At 52.8% G+C, this 16,226-nt stretch overlaps 1 pseudogene; it reads left to right on the top strand.

Annotated features, from left to right (window-relative positions):
• Nucleotides 1–1,276: 1,276 nt before the first annotated feature.
• On the top strand, nt 1,277–1,395 carry LOC133051323 (5S ribosomal RNA; annotated as a pseudogene).
• The last annotated feature ends 14,831 nt before the right edge of the window (nt 1,396–16,226 follow it).

The raw sequence follows: 16,226 nt of genomic DNA, 5'->3' as shown, positions 1-16,226 counted from the left end.
AATTCTCTAGGCAAGAATACTGGAAGAGGTTGCCATTCCCTTCTCCAGGCGATCTTCTCAACCCAGCCATGGAACCCAGGTCTCCTGCATTGCAGACAGAATCTTCACCACCTGAGCCACCAGGGAAGCCCAGGAAATACGTAGACCGGATTCCTGTGAATAAAGACGGGTGCCATTAGAGAGAAAATAACCTACTAGGTTCATTTAGTTCTATTATTGCGATTCTCCTTGGGAGTTAAAAATAAGAGTACTTCTGGAGAACCTGACAAAAGCTGTGATTCATCTTAATAAAAGACTTCTCATGGAGATCTTGAAACCTGTTTCCTGAAAGAAATGAGTTATAAATATATTTCTTACGCCTGGTGGCAAAGTTTCTAATGACAGAATTCATCTCCCATGCAGCTCAATGAATCCCTGTTTTTAAACAAGAGAATGAATGAAAGCGTTGAGTGCAGCAGCCATGAGGTTCCCTACTGTCACAGCTCACAGTAAGGCAAGAAGGATCAAAGTAACTGTCTGTCTGTCTGTTTTAGCAGTTGGTGAAAATCCAGTAGATCCTGTCTTCAATTCACGTAGAACTCTTTAAGGAAGAGTGTGAAGGCCCTCAGGAAGGTCCCGTGCTTGGCGGGTGGCGTGGGGACAAGGGGGGCCACGGTGGGGCGAAGGGGCGGGGCTGAGGCGCTCGGGTGGACCGCGCCGGTGGCTCGCGGTGGGTTTGGGCCCCGGGCAGGTGCCTGGCAGGATGGGCGCTCAGGGCCCCGGCTGCGCTACGCCTAGGCCCGCGGGAGGCTCAGAGGACCGAGGGCCACGGTCGGCGGCGGGCCCGAATCAGACACCTCCGGGGCCACATGGCCCTGAGCCACGAACGCGAGTGGGGCGGGGTGGGGGTGGGGGGTGGGGCGCCGACAGGGGGCGGGCCTGGAGAGGCCCAGGGCGGGAGGGCGCGGAGACCTCCGCGCCCCTCACCCCAACCCCAGGCCCAGGCATGCACCGCCAGCCGGCCACTCGGGGTCCAGGAAGCCCTCCGGGGCCCCGGGCCGGGCCAGGCGGGTTCTGGCCGGCTTGGCGGTGTGCGGAGGCGGGGCGGCATTGGACGCCCCCCGGGCTGCCGGCCCTGGCCGACTGGAGTCCGGTCGCAGGTTGTGAGGCTCCAGTGCAGCCCGCGGCCCTTGGAGAGGAGTGGCCGGCTGGCCTGATCGGCAGGCAAGTCAGACCCAAAGGGAGGCGCAACGCAGGGCTCTTAAGGTTCTTAAGGCGCCTGGCTGCAGCCACCTCCGTCTAGGGCCATACCACCCTGAACGCGCCGGATCTTGTCTGATCTGGGAAGCAAAGCAGGGTCTGGCCTGGTTAGTACTTGGGTGGGAGACCGCCTGGGAATACCGGGTGCTGTAGGCTTCCTGCCTCCCCTGTCCTTTAGCCCTGCCCCCACCCCGGCGCGGTTGGCCGCCCCGAGCCCCACCTGCCCCTGGCCCCTCGCACCCGGCGGGCTCAGAGCTGTCGCCTGCCTTCCAGCCGGCTAGCCGACCTGCCGGCGGCCCTCGAAGACAGCAGCGGCCCAACTCTTGGGTCCCCGCAGCCCCAGCCCCTCCCCCGGTGGGTGGCCGGGGCCCCCACTCCCGCCGCAGGCCTGGGTTGCCTCCGGATTTGGCTTCCAGGAAACCAGATGACAGTCGGGTCTCCATCTGGGGCTCCCTTGGCATGCCTCAGGCAATCCCAGGGGCTGCCCCAGCCCAGTACTCCCAGGCGACAGCGGGCACACACACACACACACACACACACAGACACACAGACACACAAAGACACACACACAAAGACACACACAGAGACACACAGACTCACCCCGCCCCCCGCCCCGGACAGGTGAGGAGCTGCAAAGCACAGGGAAGGGAGACTCAGAAAGAGGGGAGAGAGTCCTAGTCTCGCAAAGACCACCCTCACAACCCTCACGTTCGGTTTCAAAAGACCTGTGGTCAGGTGAAGAACAGGGCGGATGTAGGTAGAGTGGCGGTGGCGTATGCCAATGCAGACCGGACTGGAGTCCGGTCGCAGGTCGTGCTGCTCAATTGCAGCCCGAGGCCCTTGAAGAGGTGTGGCCGGCTGGCCTGACCGGCAGGCAAGTCAAAGCAAAAGGGAGGTGCAATGCAGGGTTCTTAAGGTTCTTAATGCGCCTGGCTGCAGCCACCTCTGTCTTCAGCCCCCATCTCACTCCTACCCAAAGACTCAGTGTCTGTGCCATGAGCCTCCCCTACATTGAGGTGTCAGGGGCCATTGTGTAGTCCCAAAGCTATTCATATCTCTCTTCCGAATTCCACCATCAGACTTTCATTTCTTTGGCTAGGAAGTTTTTATGCCTCTTGAGTCTTAAGTGCTGAGGCTTTTATACACCCCACCTGTCTTCCTTTGGGCCTCTTTAGGTTTTGTGGAAGCGTACTTGTTATAAACTGGAGAAGGAAATGGCAACGGTATGAAGTGAATTCTGGACATGGTTTAAGAGTCTTGTCTTGAAAGTTCCCCAAGGAAATGGCAACCCACTCCAGTGTTCTTGCCTGGAGAATCCCAGGGATGGGGTCGTACAGAGTCGGATACGACTGAAGTGACTTAGCAGTAGCAGCAGCAGCATCTCTACTCAGAGTCAGCAATTTGACCTTCTTGTACTTCTTTTCCTTGTTGGTTTTAGTATCAAGGTTATGCTAGTCTTATGAAACAAGGAGGAGAGTGTTCCTGGTTTACCCCAAGAGTTCCTGTGAGATTGCTGTTTACTTCCCTGGCTTTTTGGAAGAATTGATTGGCAAAACAATTAGGTTTCATTGTGGGGAGGCTTTTCACTTCAGATTTAATTATTTTCATGCAAATAAAAATTTCTGATTTTGTATGTCTTCTTGGGTCTATTTAGGTAAAGCATTTCCCACTGCTAGGAATTTAGTGAGGCCAGCAGACTCTACAATTGGTAAGTGAACTGTGTTCATAATATCTTTCTTGTCTGCAAGATGGGTTGTCTCCCCTTTTAAAAATCCTTGATATTGGTGATTTGTGCCCTGTCTCTTTTTCTTAATCAGTTTCTCTAGGGGTTTATCATTTTTCTCAATCCTTTCAAAGAGCCAACTTTTGGCATTGTTTTTTAAAAAAATTCGTATGTGCTTACTGTTTCCTTATTTTCTGCTCCTTTTTCTTCTATCTGCCTTGTGTGTCGTTTGCTCTGCTTCTTTTCTGGTTTCTTGGGATAGAGGCTTAATTGATTTTTAGCCTTCCTTCTTTTCCAGGATATGTGTTTAAGGCTTTAAGACCCTGTAAACATAGTTCACTGGGTCCCAGAAGTTTGAATAAGCCAGACTTTCATTATCTTTTATGGAAAAGTATTTCTAATTTTCGTTGTGTTTTTTAAAATTATTATTCATGAAGTTCTTCAAGAAGTATGTCATTTAACTTCCCAATGTTTGGGAAGGTTTTTCTAGTGACCCTTTTTTGATTCCTAGCTTAATTCCATGAAGAGCCCTGTCTTAGGCTTTTAGGGCTACTGTTACCAATACTGTAGACTAGCTGCTAGACAAGAGAAAGTTGTTTCTTAGAGTACTGGAGGCTGGGCAGTCCCAAGATCACCAGCAGGTGCCACGTCTGGTGAGGCCTGGTTCCTGGTTCCTAGACTGCCTGCTGCTTCTCCCTGTTCTCGCATCACGGGAGCCCATTCCCTCCTGACCTGACCCCTCCCAGAGTCCCTGCCTCCGAGTATCATCTCCACGTGCGGGGTGAAGTTTGAGGGCACATAGACCGTCAGCCCATTGCAATCCCTAAGCATACCCTGCATTATTTCAGTCCTTTGAAATAATTCTAGCTTTCCTAGTGGCCCAATATATATTCCTTTTGTTATATGTTCCTTGGGCCCCTGAAAATCACGCGTATCAGGGGGAATGCAGTGTTCCGTGCGTATCACTTAGATCAGGTTTGTCAATCATATAATTCAGATTTCGGTAGCCACGTTGAGTAAAGCAGAAGTAGGTGAAATCATCCGTAATACGTTTTATTTTAACACACCCAAAGCAGTACCCTTTCCGTGTGTGATCAATCAGCATGATGGAACCCAATGAATCAGTTTCTGTTCTCTTCTTCACGCTGCGTCTTTAAACTCCAGTGCGTGTCTCACGTGTGCAGCACGCCTCAGCGCAGCGCCGGCCGCACTTCAGGTCCTTCATGGCTGCAGGTGCCCACGCACCAGGGAGCCCAGTTCCGTGAGAGATGTGTCTTTAACATCTGCCATTGCGATTGTGAACCTGGCTGTTACTCCTTTTCTGTTTCTGTCAGTTTTTATGTATTGATATTTTGAGGTTATGTTATTAGGTACATTCAAATTTAGAATGCTCATCTTTTTGGTAGACTGAACTTGTATCAGTATGAGATGCTTCCTTTTATCGCTAGGAATGCTTCTTACTCAGGGCACTGTTTGACAGTGATATTGCCACATCAGTTTTCTGTCCTTGTTTGCCTGCGTATCTTTTCGTATCACCTGTCTGTGGTCTTCCATCTTCACATGTACCTCTGTGAATAGTGTAGAGTTTTGATGTTAATCAGTTTGACACTTTTTATCTTTCCGTGAGAACCTTTGCTCTGTTTACAGTTTGATGTTCCCGTGTGCAGACAGCGTGTTGCTGTTTGTTTTCTGTCTGTCCCGCCTCTTCTGTGTCCTTGTCTCGGGCCTTCTGTTAGAAGGATGAGGTGCTTTTCTAGTTCTTCCTCCTCTGCCAGGTGGTTGGGTGAGTGTGCACAGATACGGCGCGTGGTTTACATTTAAGTCTAACTTAGTGCTGTTACTGCCTCCCTGACACGGCTGTTTGCTCCTTGTCACTGTTATCCTTTAAAACTGTAGATATATTTTTGGTGTTGTCATGATTGTAGAGTTAATGTGTACTGTCAGAGTTACCTCATGGTTGGTCTTTACTTGTTTTTTATATTTCAGTCAGAGACTACTTTTCTTTTTCCCAAAGCACGGCCTTAATATCTTTTTAGTTCATGTCTGTGGGTGATGAGTTGTCTCATTTCCATTTGCCCTAAAAGTCTTTATTTTCTTTCCCCTTGGAAGCATGTTTTTGTTGGGTGTAGAACTCCAGGTTGGTGGTGTTTCTTTGCAGCATTTTACAGGCGCCCGTCAATGATCTCCTGACTTCGTTGTTCTTGCAAAGTCAGCTCTCGGCGTTGCTGTGCCATTAAAAGCCACACCTTTTTTCCTCTGAGCGCTGGAACATTTTCTTCTCGCCTCAGGCACCCGCAGAGCTGCTGAAACCAATGTGTGGTTTTCATTTTTGAGTCAATAGTCTGATTCTTGAGCCAACTCTTGCCCCCGTCCGTGCCAGTCAGTTCAGTCACTCAGCGTCTGACCCGTTGCGACCCCATGGACTGCAGCACGCCAGGCTTCTCTGTCCATCACCAGCTCCCGGAGCCTGCTCAAGCTCATGTCCATCGAGTCAGTGATGCCAGCCAACCGTCTGGTCTTCTGTTGTCCCCTTCTCCTCCCGCCTTCAGTCTTCTCCAGCATCAGGTTCTATTCCAGTGAGTCAGTTTCTCGCATCAGGTGGCCAAAGTATTGGAGCTTCAGCATCAGTCTTTCCAGTGAATATTGAGGACTGATTTGCTTTAGGATGGACTGGTTGGATCTCCTTGCAGTCCACGGGGCTCTCAAGAGTCTTCTCCAACATCACAGTCCAGAAGCATTGATTCTTCGGCATTCAGCTGTCTTCATGGGCCAATTCTCACATCCATACATGACTACTGGAAAAAACACAGCTTTGACTAAATGAACCTTTGTCGGCAAAGTAATGTCTCTGTTTTTTAACATGCTGCCTAGGTTCATCATAGCTTTCCTTCCAAGGAGCAGGTGTCCTTTAATTTCACCATCTGCAGTAAGTTTGGAGCCCAAGAAAATAAAGTCTGTCACTGTTTCCATTGTTTCCCCATTTATTTGCCATGAAGCGATGGAGCCGGATGCCATGATCTTCATTTTTTGAATGCTGAGTTTTATGCCAGCTTTTTCACTCTCCTCTTCCACTTTCATCAAGAGGCTCTTTAGTTCCAACCCCTGGAGGCATTTCTTATTCCCCTTTCTGTCTTTTCTCCCTCATAAGGGGACCCATTTATAGCTTTTAACAACATAGTTTCACAACGGGCTCTTTCTGTACTTTTTTCCCTCTTATATATATATTTTAACTGATCCATCCTTCAGTTCACTGATCCTCTCTTCAGGTACGTCCAGTTTGATGTTAAGCCCAGAGACTGAGTTCGTAAATTCAGTCCCTGTTATTTTAAAGTTGTAGCATCGGTTTTGATTCTCAGAAATTTCTCCTTTGGTCAAGTATATTTTTTGAACTGGTGACGTTTGCATCTGATACCTCTAGCATACCTCTGATATTCTGATAGACATCTGCTACCTCTGGATCTGTTTCAGTTCTTTTTCTCTTGGTCCTGTTTGTTGTTACACCCTTTTTTGCTTTGTTGGTTGCATGTTGGACACTACGTTTGGAAAACCCTAGAGGTCCTGAGTGATGCTGTCTTCCCCAGACTTTCCTCTGACGTAGACCTCTCGTGGGGACAGAGCTCTCTGTTCACTCAGGGCCTGAGTGACTTGAGGCTGGGGGGGGTCCTTGTAAGCTGAGTCTCAGCAGCCTTCACCCACCTTCCCCGCCTCCCCCCACCCGACCCCAGGGAGGAGCCCTCCGGCGTCTCCGTCTGGAAGCCTGGGGGCCCTCCCAGGGCCCCTCCTTCTCGGCAGGTCCTGAATCCCACCGTCCGCCTCCTGAAGACCACGAGGTGATTGATACTCAGCGCTCAGCCAGTTTGGGCAGAGTGTTGGGTACGTTTTCTGTCCCCAACTTTTCTTGGGGAGATTGGTCTCTACCATCCGGACTGACTTGTCAGGCCTGCGCTCATATGTTTGTCTTCCCAGCCGGAGGAACCGTCCAGAGCTGTGTTAGCCAGTCCCCTCTGCTGGACTTTCCCCTGCCTTTTGTTCGCAGAGTCAGCTTTGTTCAGATGCCCCGGGGGAAGGAGCGGACCTCTCAGTCTCCAGCTGCCTCACTGGGCTTCCCTGTTGCTTGAAATCTTGGATTGTGGCTGCCTGAGGACCTCTTTTAAAATGTATTTAGCTTTTCTAGCTCTGGGTAGGCTGACCTACAAGCTGCTTGCGTCTGTAACTGGAAGTGGGCAAGCCCTGGGTGTCTTCTCTCATCTGAGGCCACATGTAAGCATCACAGTAATTATACTGATCATCTTTATTTGATCCCAGGAAAACAAGAGGCAGGGGTCCTTGCTTAGTACCCACGGTTGTGTTTCGGATCAGAATCCCCAGCTTGCCCATGCTCTTTCAGTGCCACTTGAATTTGGGAAGAAGGTGGAGCAAGCGGCCCACGCAGCCTGGGGACGGAGGAGCCGGTGTGCCCGCTTCCCCTGCGCCTGCCAGCCCAGGGCAGGCCTTGCGATGACAGGATGCTGGTGGTGGACGAGAAGCTGAGGAGGGCGGGGCTGCGTGACCTGTGTTCTGTGATGGGGTCACATGTGGGTTTTCTTTTTCAGTTTGAAAAGTGACTGCTTTTACCACCTTTAGTATTTTTTGGACCAAGGCAGATATATAAATAGGTAAATAAATGCTCTTTCGTCGGTTAAAAAAAAAAAGAAAAGTGACTGCTTTTAATCTTCCCTCCAGTTTCACTTTCAGGTTGACAATGAAGATTTTATTCTTCAAGTTGAGCACAGTGATTTTACAGTGTTTTTGAAAGCCACAGTTGAGGTTTTCAAAAGACGTCTCAGAGAACTCCAGTAGATAAAGCGAAAAAAAGAGAACGTGTTCAGGGTGCACTGAGGGCGGGACCCGAAACTGTACCCTGTCTCCCCAGAGTCTGTCATTGCTGAGATGGGCGGACATACGACCCCAAGCACCCAGGGGACTGAGTCCTCAAGTGACCGCAGAGGTCCGGGCTGAGCCAGGAGCAGTATGGGCTATGCCCTGGCGCGTGGAGAGCCGCGAGGCTGGGAGTGGGGCCAGGAGAGGGGGTGGGAGACTCGGGCGCGGAGGGAGGGCAGGGCAGCCCCTGGCGGGATCTGGGAGGCGCTGGCTGTCACGGCTGGAGGCAGGGCCACCCCTGAACTTCCACCATGCCGCCCCCATGGGGCCGAGTCTTCTGGCGGCCCAGGGTCCAAGTTAAGAGCGCGAGCTCGCAGCAGGTTGAATGAAACCCTGTCCCCACTGTGGGTTCATTGTAAGCGCCCGGAGCGAGGTTGGTCAAGCCCTTGCTGAGCTCGAGTGAGGGAGCCAGTCAGGGAGGACCAAGCTCAGGGTGAGAGTGAGGGGCAGCCAGCATGGTGAGTGCTCCTCAGCCGGGTGGGTTCTGGGCACACCCTTGAGTTCAGGGGTGCCCTTTCAGTAGCCTCACTGCAGGCTTATTTCGGGGGTGGAGGAAGCAGAAGCCCACTTAGAAGACGTGCTCATCCCTAGTGGTGGTGGTTTCTGAAGCAGTTTATACTGTTCGGTTTGACTGTGACCCAGTGACTTTGCAGGGTCACGTTTGACGGTGGGCCTGAGCTGTGGGCACGGCCTTCCTTCTCCCGCACCCAACACACACCTGCCATCTTTTTGGCAGCCCCTCCCCGCTCTCTGCACCCTTGATGGTGGGCCTGAGCCCAGCCCCCCTGTTACCATGGAGCCCCTTGTGACAGAGTGGGTTCCATGTTCTGGGCTCCTGGGAGATGTGCTGGAGGCAGAGCCTTCGTGCCATTTCTTCTTGAGACAGCGGAGCTGGTGGTCATAGTGTGAGATCGGTGTGTGTGAGAGCAGTGTGTGTGTGAGAGCGGTGTGTGTGAGAGCGGTGTGTGCGTGAGAGCAGTGTGTGAGAGTGGTGTGTGTGAGAGCGGTGTGTGTGAGAGAGCGGTGTGTGCGTGAGACCGGTGGTCATAGTGTGCGATCGGTGGTGATACCTCAGGTGCTGAGGTATCTGCCTGGGAAACAGCAGGTGCCCCTGAGTGGGGGGCTGCCCACATCCGCGAGGATGGGTCGCAGAAGGGCCAGCCTTTGGGCGCTTTTCCCATGCTGCAACCCCAAGAAAAAGGCCAAGACAAGAAATAAGTTGGCCTCATCCCAAGTCCTGGAAGCAGAGTGGCCGGAGGTGAGAGCAGCCGGGGGCTGGGCCCGTCGGGTTGGCCCTCACCTGGTGAAGCGTTGGGGTTCTGTTTCACTGTGTTCGCATGGTTGTGGGCCCTGCCGGCCAGGGCGTTCTGGCCTCCTGGGCAGGATCGACCCCAGCAGGTTGACCTTGTAAGAGGCTGTGCATGTGGTGCATGGACGATGGGCGGGGGCCCCACAGGAAGGGAAACAGTGGCTGGAGGAGTCACTGGGGCACGTGGACTGAGCCATAGAGTCAGTCCTTGGAGCAGAAAGGCTAAGCCCGTTAAGGTCTCTCTTCTTCCAAACAAGGCATCCCCTGGCTGGAGGAGTCTCTAGGGCATGTGGATCGAGCTAGAGAGTCAGTCCTTGAAGCAGAAAGGCTAAGCCCCTTAACGTCTCCCATCTTACAAAGCACAGACCAGTTCGTCCAGTGTTCTCGTGACGGGTACCTAGTGCTCATGTATATAACATACACCCTCATAGCTTCACATGTCTACTGCATGCCTCTTAAAAAGTGTTGGGCAGTGCTCTAGGTGCCGAATACTTAGTATGTAGTAGGGGATACGTGGCCCAGGATTTTTGTATTTGTGCAAAGAACAATCGAAGAATGAAAGAGTCCGTGTGGTTCGGTTTGAGCAAGTTCACCACATGGACGGCCCCGCGTACATACATATTGTGATAAAATACATATAACATGAATTTACCATTTTAAGCAGTTCATTGAATGACTGGGTGACTTCAGTGGAGTCAGGCTAACAGATGGCCTTGGGGTGCCATCAGCCTCTTTCGCAGAGGAACACTCCAAAGCCTGGTGGCCTTGTAGACCTTACCTTTCTTCTTCACTCTCCCCAGGGGCTCTAGGTCACTTGTCTGTGTGTCGTTGAAGAATCTCTTTATCCACTTTGTTGTTAGGTGTATGTTTAGGAAAGTTTCTCAGACTTGCCTGGGTCTTGAGAAGGCTGGCTTGGATTCCGGGTTCTCCCCTGCCGCGTGCCTGCCAGGTCGAGGTGGAGGCTGCAGGCCAGTCTGAGTTGTAGGGGTCTGTGTGGTCTTGGGGTCAGCGGACCCCCTCTTCTCCGGAGGGGCAGGGAGATCCTTTGAGTGGAGCCTGGAGAGAATGGACAGTGTCAGTCTTCAGAGTCTCGCTCTCTTTAACATTTGTGTTTGCGTTTAGTTACTTCCTCATTTACCTGTTTTCTAGGAGTTGGCCACATCTCAACAACTAAAGGCATGCAGGGAGCAGCTTCTTACAAGAGAAGCGGAAATCGCGGAGCTGAAAGCCGAAAGGAACAACACCAGGGTCAGTAGGCGGAGTCTCACGTGTTGACCTGTGCCCCGCGGGGGTCACCGCTGGGCTCCGTGTTGGTGTCTTTAAAGTCTGTCTGGTTTTCAAGTCATTTTTCACATCTTCCCACTGAGCAGACCGAGGTGGATCAGTTTGGGGTTCTCATACCTTGCTTCAAATTTATGATGAGAGCTAATGTAATTTTAGTACACTTGAGGGGAGAGTTCTCTTAGCTTCCATTTTTGTCCATGCTGCAGTTTGTGTGGGATCTTAGTTCCCCGACCAGGGATTAAAACCCATGAGCCCTGCAGAAGTGTGGAGTGTTAACTCCTGGGACACTGGGGAAGTCCACTCTAAATTCAGACTGAACTGGCGGGATTCCGACGTGCCTTAGCATGGTTTTGGTCTTAGCGTGAGGCTGAGAGGCGTTCTCAGCCCTGAATTCAAGTGTGAGGTTGAAGGTGCTCCTTTGGCCCCGCCTTGCAGCTGCTGCTGGAACACCTGGAGATCCTGGTTTCCCGGTATGTGCCGTCCCTCCGGATGACGGCGGGCCCGCAGCAGGCGCAGTCCCCAGCCAGCATGACCAGCGAGGTGGAGCTGCTCAGGGCGCTGAGATTGCTCTTTGAGCACCACAAGGCCCTGGACGAGAAGGTACCAGCCACGCGGCCGTCCTGGATTTGTACATTTGCTGCCTGGTTAGGTGGACGATGCGTGTATTTATGGAACTAGTTGACTTTTGAGCCTCTTGAATTCTTGTAAATACAGGCTTTTCTGTAAGAACTCAGAGTTTTATATGGTTAAAAAGCGTTGCCTGAGTACATGCTCAGACATGTCCGAGTCTTTGCGACCCTGTGGACTGTAGCCCACCACGCTCCTCTCTTCATGGGGCTTCCCAGGCAAGAATACTGGAGTGGGTGGCCATCTTCTACTCCAGGGGATCTTTCCGACCCAGGGATCGAACCTGCCCTCTCACATTGGCAGGCAGATTCTTTACCACTGAGACACCTGGGAAGTGCCCAGTTAAAAAGTATTAGTTGGCATAAATGTCTCAAGGTTTTTTTTATTCTGTATACCAATTTGCAATTAAAAACTGGGTAATACAGTTCTTTTAGGATAACAGTTTTTTCCTCTGAAACTGAGAATTTAAAGCTGTTAGTAAGCAGATTTTCTTCACCTTAAGGTCAATGAGAGACATTAAAGGTATTCTGTTACAGTAGCCATGGAATCAGGTGAGGGTAGAATAAGAAGCGCACTAACGTATGTACACACATCAACACACAGTGATTCGGCCCCTTTTATTTCAGTGGAGAGAGCAACTACGACACGCTCTCGAAAGGTGTAGTTCCTTAGAAGAGGAATTAAGGACCGCAGACAAACAGGTGAGTTTGGACAGTCATCGTGTAATTCAGTTAAGGGTTCGTCATTTGTGTACTTTCATTCTCAAAAAGTACGAAGGCTGTAGTGGTGGACATCATGTGTTATTTATCTTTGAAATGGGGCGCAAGGGCCTGAGGAATAACCCCAGGGAGGGTGGGGCCTGGAGCCAGGGAGAGACCTGTTGGAGGGCGGCGGGGTGGGCAAGGAGGACAGGGGGCTTGGTGACATGGGTTCCTGCAGCCCCCGGGAGCTGCCCGGCAGGGCGGGGCACAGCGCCTGCTTGCAGAGAGCTGGAGACCAGGCGGGAGGGGGACAGCAGAGGCCGCTCCCAGGGAGCCTTCAGAGACCCCGAGTGGGCGCTGCAGGGAGCCCTGGAGGAGGAGTCTGCTGGTTCCCGTTGTGCCATCTGAAGGTCAGAGAAGAGAGGATGTGCTGACCGGGCGGATGGGGGTGAACCCATAGGCAGCTTCTTTGCTGGAGCGGAACTGGGATGATGGCAGGTGGTCCTGCAGCCAGCGAAGGGGGTGGCCCAGCCCTTGGGAGGGGTCGTGAGGAACACAGGGGGTGTGGGCTGAGACCACGCGGCCAGGGAGCCGGCAGCCAGCACCTCGAGGCTGCCCCTCGGATGCTTTGAGGTCATGTCTGGGAAAGAAGGCAGGACCTGGGTTGAGAGGCGGACAGGGGGGAGACTTGCAGAGAGAAGGGTGTGAGGTGTGAGATCGGGAGGGCGGCACGGGCCCCAGCAGGCACTCTCCCGTGCGTCTCTGATGGCAGAGCCGCCCTTGCGGTGCGAGGGGCTATCCCCCAGAACAGCCCGAGTGCGTGTACCCCGAGAGGACAGCCGCGGGGGGCTGGCCCTCCAGTCCCCTAGCTGCCCAGCTCGCTCCTGTCTGTGCGTGTTCAGACCAGCCTGGAGCACGGAGGGCTGGGAACCTGTGAGGACGGCACTCCTCGGGGAGCTAGTACAAGTGATGACCGCTGAGGTGGACCCAGCGGCTGCGGAGCTGAAGGATTTTTTCCTTCATATTTTCCTTCAGCCTGCCTGATGGAGACAAGGATGTATGTTTTTAATTTTGGGTTTTTGTCTCTGACTCGGTCAGCCCACCCTTGTGAATAACCTCATAGGATTGCCTTCCGTCCACGCTGAGACCTGACTGTCACCTCAGGCCACCTAGGAACTGGATTCTCCTGCTGCCCGTTTCTTCAGTACTGCTCGCTTAAGAGATGGCCGTGTCTCATAAGCATGGCCGTTTATCCAAAGTTGGGGCTTCCATATCCAATTGTGCTCGGTTCCTGACAGACGAGAGCTGTCCTGAATGTCGCTGACGAGCCGTGGTCCTCTCGTGCCCAGGTGCAGAGCCAGAGGGAGCAGGACTGGGAGTCCGCGCAGCAGGCCCGCGTGGTGGCCACCGTGGCCCAGGCCTTCGAGAGTGACGAGGATGTGTCTGACGGCGAGGGCGACGGGGTCACCCTCCTCAGCTCGGCCGGTCAGCTGCCGCCCAGTGGGCAGGCCGATGGCGACACTCTTCCTGTGATGCTTCAGGAGCAGCTGGATGCCATCAACGAGGAGATGTGGTGGGTGCGCCCGAACTCAGCTCGCCAGAAACTGGGCTTCTCTGAGGAGCTGTCTTCTCGTACGAGAAGTCTGAGTGTTCCATAGTGAGAGAACTGACTTCAGGCCTGCTTCAAGGATTCTCAGTTCTGAGATCGCCCTTGATGAGAGAGCTCAGTCAGGCAGGGCGTTCTGTCCACAGCTGGTGTCAGCCCTTTGTGGAGGGGGTGTTGTAGGGTGTCGCCCCAGCTCTGAGCCCCAAGGTGGGTGAGGTGCCAAGGCGGTGTCCTCCCCGGCCCGTGTACCCTCCAGCTCTGAGGGTTCACCCTCCCGTGTCCATCGGAGACTCCCACGTTGTGGTGAAAAGCCACATGGAAGAGAAAAGCAGGGGTTTGGGAGTTGGCAAGTTCCCACTCAGTTCTGCATTGTCCTTTTGAACTTAATACAGTGTGAAGATTGGCTTGTTGTAAGACAGTGGTCCAAGGACATGTGTTTGAGTTTTCCTCATGTCGTCAGTATATTTAAGATGTTCTCTTTAGACACCGTCTTGGCAGTTGTAACAGTTTACAGAACGGGATAGAACGCAAAGGCCCGCCTCGTGGTGAGCAGCGGGCCTTGGGTCTGGGTGCAGCCGGGTGTCCGGGGGCCCCGAGGCCTGCCTGGGCCACACGCGCACAGCTACGCCCCTGTCCCGGGCCTGTGTCCAGAGCGGCCGCAGGCCGGTGACCGTGCGCAGGACCAGGCAGAGCTGCTGCTCAGATAGTTCTCGTCACGTCAGCCCAGGCCGAGGTGCCCGTCCGTGCCTGTGTGCCGAGCACGCGGGGCTCGGGGGGAAGGCAGGGGTGAACGGCACAGCCAGCCATCGCAGGTGGTGGCGCCTTTACTTTTCACGCCTAGACAGACTGCTTCCTTGGCCTTGTGTCAGCTCAGACCAGCTCAGAAAGACGGGCTTTCCCCTTCCCCGCAGGAAATATGGAACGGTTCCATATGAATATGTTTATTTTTACAGCAAGTTGTCAGGTAAAGTGAATTTTCCTTAGGCAGTAAGTTGACTTGTTTATCAATGGTAAATTCTGTCCATCAGCTTGCTATCACAAGTGAGTAACTTTCAGGACTTATAGGTAGAATGAAGCTGAAGAGGTTATGACCTGCAAGAATCCTGTAGTTTATTTTGGAAATCATTTTATAGGCATCATCGAGTATTTAAACTGCTATATAAAATCATCCGCTAGACATTAGGGGAGAAGAGCAGGAAGCGTGAATTCCAGGTGAATGCGTCACATTGACATGAATCCAGAAACTCGCACAAAGCTGGTGGAGAACTTCATCAAGTGATGCGTTGGTTACACATAAAAACTTATGAAAGAAAAATCCCCTCAGCACTTCATCTGGTGTGGGGACTTTTGTTTAGAAAGTCCAGCTTGTTCGTGAATCGCTGTGTTGGTTGTAGAGAGTTCCCGATTCCCACGGCAAAGTCTTGAGGCCCTGACGTGCACCTCTGCCCTGAGAGCAGGGAAGATGAAGGTGGTCAACCTCAGGTATCTCCTCACAGGGAGAGAGTCGCCACCCAGGCCACGTCAGAATGTTAGCGTAAATAAGTCAAATCAAACGTGAATGACCAGGGCCCAGTTTGCAAGACTCAGTGCTAAGTTATTCCAAGTTTGTGAATATTCAAGGGAGTTAAAGTCGAACCTTTTAGCCGAGATGTGAAATGAGCAGATGTTCCCGGAATTTGCTCATCGTGACACAGAATGCCAGCCCAAATTTGTTGTCCAGACACGGTCCTGTGCTGACGAGGGCAGCTGACGAGTTTTGCTCTCTTTTAGGTGGATCCAGGAGGAGAAGGAGAGCTCGGAGCAGCGGGCCGCGGAGGCTGACAGCAGGGCGGGCGGGGCGCGCTTAGGCAGCCTTCGGCGTTTTAAGTCCCTGAGCTCCCTCAACCTGTGTCCTGCCTCCTCACTTGCCGGCTCCTGCCCGCCCAGCAGGGAGCGCTCCGTGCCCCGAGGGAGGCAGCACAGCCCAGCGCTCCAGGGAGACCGGCTGGGCGTCCTGACTCCGGTATGTGTCTGCCTCCTCCCTGCCACATCCCTCCCCGAGCACAGTGTTTTCCTTCCTTTGTTTTTTCTGTTTTTCCCCAGAGGAAAATCAGCTACTTTTGCTCCGCTCAGAGGTCTAAGACTTTTAAAACTGCCTGGCATTTAATCATTCCATAATGGCACAGGAACCAATTAGGCTTCATATTTGGACCACCGGCCTAGCAAGCCATCGTGAACTCAGCCACAGCCTGCCTCTGGATCGGTGGGCCTGGCCTGTGCTGGGCACGGCAGCGGCAGGAAAGTTTCTGTGGTCAGGGAGCAGACAGCCTCGTGAAAGTAACCATAGGCAGCCCTCATGGTGAGTGAAAGCCAGGCAGCACATGTTCCATCTGGGACACCTGGCTGCAGCGTGCAGGGCATGCGGTGGCAACAGAACCATGACTCTAAACTGGTCAGCTTGCTGATGGGCCTGGCCGCATGCTCAGGCCAGCTGTGCGTGTGAAACCAGTTAAAGGCCCCGTGCCCCAGGGCCCGAGCGAAGAAGTCAGGCTGCCTCACTCTTCCGCGTCTCAACACAGGATGACCACCTAGGGCTTCTGGTGACAGAGCGTGCAGCTCTAAAGCACATGTGCCTGCTTTCTTGCCTGTGTAGCCTAGGTTTCTGAGTGCATTGCTGTTTACCCCGTGAATCACGTGTATAACACTCTCCTTGAAACTGCACTTGTATTATCCCTTTTTTCTGTTACCACCCATTTCCTGTGAGCTGCGTGGTTAGCATAGAATTAAATTAACTGTGGGTCATTTTAGATGCATGTGAAGTGGTAACTGGTCCATTTT

This window comes from Dama dama, chromosome 33, assembly GCF_033118175.1.
Source record: "Dama dama isolate Ldn47 chromosome 33, ASM3311817v1, whole genome shotgun sequence".
In the NCBI taxonomy this organism is placed as follows: domain Eukaryota; kingdom Metazoa; phylum Chordata; class Mammalia; order Artiodactyla; family Cervidae; genus Dama; species Dama dama.
Note: the sequence above shows the minus strand (reverse complement) of the source record. Positions and strands in the feature narration are given on the sequence as shown.